Here is a 5127-nt window from a genome sequence, read left to right as displayed (position 1 = left end):
ACTCAATCAAATAAAACGTGGGGAAACGCGCACGGCGGTGGCACTCTATTAGCACCTCTCAGGCACAATTTACAACAAACATTTACAACTGTCAATTGGCAACAAAGCAGCAGCCAAGAATTAAGGATGCAGGTCAAACAAAGGCACCGCCGACGCCGACGCCGACGCCGACGTCGACTACACAGTCAACGGCAACGTCAACTTGAACGTTGACGCTGTCAATTTTTAGGGAGCTGCTGATAAATTGCATGCAATTTGTTAGCATTAAACAACAAACTAATTTTCAGCTGGTTTGCCACTGATGGGAACCCATAGATACGAAGTAATATCAAGAAACAATATAAAAGTGTCTGTATATATAAATATATATATTATAGTGTATAAATGGCCATGTATGCGTATGAGTGTCTGTGTGTGTGTGAGCTGCAGTTTAAAGACGAAATTAATAAAAATTTCACTTGAATTGACAAAGTGGCCGAACGCCGTGACGTTCAACTGACGACAAGTGGCACTTGACAAGCTGCCGAACTTGAATATTTTTTCATTATATATATTTACAATACAGTATTTCATTATTATATAGAAGCTGAATACTCTGGCTGATATTACCTGACCGACTGACTGACTGCCTGGCTGGCTGGCTGGGTGACCATTTGTCTGGCTTTCAGTCGCTCAGTCGGCTAACCTCGTCACAGCTGGCGATTAATCTTGACATTGAGACGCAAACAGACGCAAAAAACAATGCCCGACTGGTATGAATTATAGCATATAGTATACGATATACCCCTAATATATATGTTTGAATGTTGACAATCAATAATTCGGTCTGCCACGAATGGATATCGAGAGCGTTTAAAGATGTTCCCACATTATTGGACCGACAAGTGCATGTGAGATCATTATCAAGCGAGTCCACGTGCAGCGCACGCGGCCGCTACAAGTACCAGGACATGCTCTCCCAGGCCGCAGTCCTTCACCGACAAGTGCAGCTCATCAGCGTCATCAGCATTATGAACCGCAACTACTTTAATTACACATTTAGCTTTCAGGGACCCTTTAGCGAATTACACTACCCTACAAATGCCGACAAAAACTCGAGGCTCAAAGTAAAATATTAAAATTTGCATAAGTGCAGCAAAATAAATTGGAACTGACACAAAGAATTTTTGTATACTTATAATTTAGACATCGTTTAGAACGAGCTCCGAAAAGTATGCTGTGCCAAATATGATCTATTAAATTTATTATACCCTCAATATTTCCTCTAGATATATAGCTAAAATTTATATACATATATAATACCTTCTATAATTCTAAATATACTACATATAAATATATGTAATTATAAATATACATTATATTCATTAATTTCTGTTCAGATTAAGCTATTAAACTACCAGGACGATAGCATATAAATATTTAATAATTTAAAAAATTACACACAATTAAATAAGAGAAATATCGATTCATGCATTTTCTTTTAAATAAATAAATTTCTGATTAATAGAAAAGTTTTCGTTACCACATCATTGACTGCTAATGGTATAGTATTTCACTTGCAAACCTTGTTGCTTAGTGTATTTTCAGATTAATAACTGTAGCCAGCCGGCGGCATAAGAGCTTAAATGGGGTTGCGCCAGGTCGGGGGCGTGCCTCATGGCAATTGTAATGCAAAGCGTGCTTTTTAGTTTGAGCATGAGCATGTGTGTGTGTGTGTGTGGGTGTATAGGTCGAACGCTGTGCGCCGGCAGCGTATTGGAAAATTCAGTTTCAGTGCACGGCAATGATGACGAGACTCAAGTGCCGACCCGCAGGGCTATTGACAGAAATCAAAACGGGCCAGCTCAGCGCCGCTTTGGCTCAGTGGCTCAGCAGCAGCAGCAGCCGCCCAAATGGCAAACGAAGTTTTTTTTTTCTTTTTTGCCCGCCTGTCGTTTGTCGACTGTTGGTTGCCGGCTTATCACGGCATCAAAACAAATTCGTTTGAAATTAATGCGCAGATTTGCTTTCATTAGTTGGCTTGCCGGGCGCAAATGTAACTGTAAACAAACACAATGGCGATGGCAATGGCAATAGGAGAGAAACCACCAGCATTCACATCCACGACACGCTCTGAGCCGAGGCTAATCCCAAAGCAAAACTTTTGCCATTTACAAGGGCTGCTCCTGTTGCCTGCCCTCTCCTCCTACCGTCGTACCTTCCGAAAGCCCAACTTTCGGCAGCTCACGCAGTTGCCGCACCCGCCACGTGACCAATAACCGTCTCTCCCCCTGTCCACCCTGCACTGCACTGCACTGCGCCACCCCGCACCGCTCCGCACCGCACCGGATGTATTTTGAATCGCTTTTTGGGCAGTGTCATCGCTTTGCATTTGGAGTACTCCGGCTGCGTGTTCCTAATGTGACAGTTTAATTGCAGGTGAGACGCGGCAGACGCGTGGCCGTAGCTCCGAAAACTACGATGATGCAATTAGACAGGCAACGACTTTTCCATTGTCCTGCAATGACTTCTCAGCTGGGTGTGCGGGTACCAGTGCCAGTGCCCGTACCCGAGCCCCTGGCAGGGCTCGTCATGTGTTGTGCTCCGGCTGTGCAGTCTGGCATACAAAGTCGCCTTCTGCGCCAATCGAAGTGTCTATTGGACTATAATGAGCTTTCACTGCTTTAACAACTTTTATCGTTGGAAAGGAATTAATTTTAATAGCATTTTGTAATATTTTAAAAACTATTTTGGATATTAATTAATGAGATGATACAGTTTAATAATAAAAAATAAAAATATGAAAAAAAACTAACAAATAATTTTATTAAATATATATACATATATAATGACATCAGCTTATAAAATGTTTTTTTGCCTTCTTATTATGACATCTATTTTGGTACTAGGGAAGATTGTGATTATTATGATAAATTCAAATGAATTTAAATGATATTTCGATTATACAAATTCAATCCGTTTTCTGATAATGCAAAGTATACAGTTAAAATAAATAATTAAATAACTTTATGGTTATTAAGAAACTAAGTGTAATCCATAGATCGATCAAATTCCTTATATAAAGTATTTCAGTAAATAGAAGTGAGTTAGTAGATATTAAAAATCTAAATTTTATATGGATCATAATCACGTGAAAAGTATAACACGATCTCCTATTCAACAATTCCTTAAAGCTGCTGGGTACAGACAGACGCAGTGCCTCGATAAAAAATGTAGGCTGTAAACTAGATCAAAGGCGTTGCCTCGCTGTCAGGGTCTGTGGCTCAGGCCAAATTCTTAATTTAAACCCACCCACGAAATAAAAACAAAAAACAAAAACTTTCTCACATTACCTCACGGACCAATGGCAGTGGCAAAAGGACGAGGACGAGAACGGGGACGGGAATGAGTACGTGAACGGAATCGGTCTAAATGGACATCGTTTAATATTGATGGGCATTGTTAGAGCTCTTTATGATGAGAAAGCGCTGTAAAGGATGGATGGAGTTTTTGCCAGTGCTGCCTTTCGGCTTCAAGTGAATATTTAATTAAATTGTTTTCTAATAACCACGCGCAACTTTGTTGGGCTGCACGCGCCAGGACACGCGGCAATCGAGCCGACCAGCCAGGACACACCTTGTTGTGCCAACAACATTAGCAAGGGCGGTGCGCCTCGCTTTCGATGGCCCAAAAAGCCAGAGCCACCCCTTTCCCACAGCTCGGCCAGCTCAGGCAGCTCAGCCAACTCAGCTAGCTCGACTGGCTCGACCTGCTCGGAGTTCTCTGTCCTTTCATGTGCTTCTAATTTTCCAAATTACGCACCATCAATCATCGCAAGTTGCGACACGAGCTTGACGAGCGTCGATAGCGATTGCGATGGCGCTGTCGATGATGATGATGACGATGATTATGGTGTCGTTGCAAACTATGACCACCCAACCACCCAAAAATAGAACGACTGCCGCACCAATCGACAGCCAATCCCTGGGCGCTGGCACTTGAATCAAGCGACGCTGCGGCGGCCGCAAGTAAAAATTAAATTAAACTTCAAGTGGCCGCAATGTTGCGTGTGTGCTAAGGCAGCAGCGGCAGCAGCAGAGACAGCGGCAGCGGCAGCGGCAGGTCCTGGCTGCTGGCTGCTGGCAGAATGTGGCCTCATGCAGCTCAATTGTTGACTGTGGGAATCTGCTGTTGTTGTTGTTGCTGTTGCTGTTGCCTTTGCTTTTCCCATAATGCTTATTGTTGACGCTGTTGTTCTTCGTCTTGTTGTTCCTGTGGTCCAGCGCAATTAACGCTAATTGCGCTTAAGCATAAGCCGGACTTTTGACTTTTGCAACGTATTTTCAGCTACAGCTACGGCTTGTGTGCCGGACTTTCCCAGTTTCCGGTTTTCAATTTTCTTGCGCCTTAATCTGCGCCGTGTTTTCACATTGGCTTGACTCTTTGACAAAACATTTGTCTTGTAATAGTTTTACAAGCATAGCTTAGGCACCAGCATAATGTTAGGGAAGACGGAGGTGAGCGACTGTCTTAAGTCCTTAGCTAAACCAGGATGAAGGACTAACTCTAACCTCTTGAACAACTTTTTAGATGATTACGGATGACTAAATAAGCCCAAAAACAAATAAACAATTAAAATTAATGATATTCTAAGAAAGTGAATGAATGAATGATTAGTTAAAAGTTTCATGTAATATATTTATTCGAAAGAATTTATTTATTAAGTAGATTTTACTAATTTTGAATACATAAAAAAAGTCAATACCTATGAAACATATATAAATAAAATAATTTTTAAATATTCATATAAATATATGTATTTTATATATGTATATTATATAACCCGTAACGATCAATATTATATAGTTAAGAATACAGAAAGTTATCATACACATATAAAATATGATTGGTATTATTAATTGCTATTATTCAGTACGATTTTCAATCATATTCTGCTTCTTTAGTTGTTGTCCTAATAAAAATCGAGCTTAGGAATAAGTAGCCTAATACTAATTATAGCCATTTCATAAACATCATTATATATTTCAATGAAAAGCCAATACATCTTAGCGATTGAGAGAAAAAAAAATATACCCAGTTGCTTACATTTTTTTAGCTCATATCAAGCCCAATTTATAATAATAATGT

Source organism: Drosophila arizonae, chromosome 2, assembly GCF_054131065.1.
Source record: "Drosophila arizonae isolate 15081-1271.41 chromosome 2, UAZ_ARI_1.0, whole genome shotgun sequence".
NCBI classification, from domain to species: domain Eukaryota; kingdom Metazoa; phylum Arthropoda; class Insecta; order Diptera; family Drosophilidae; genus Drosophila; species Drosophila arizonae.
Note: the sequence above shows the minus strand (reverse complement) of the source record.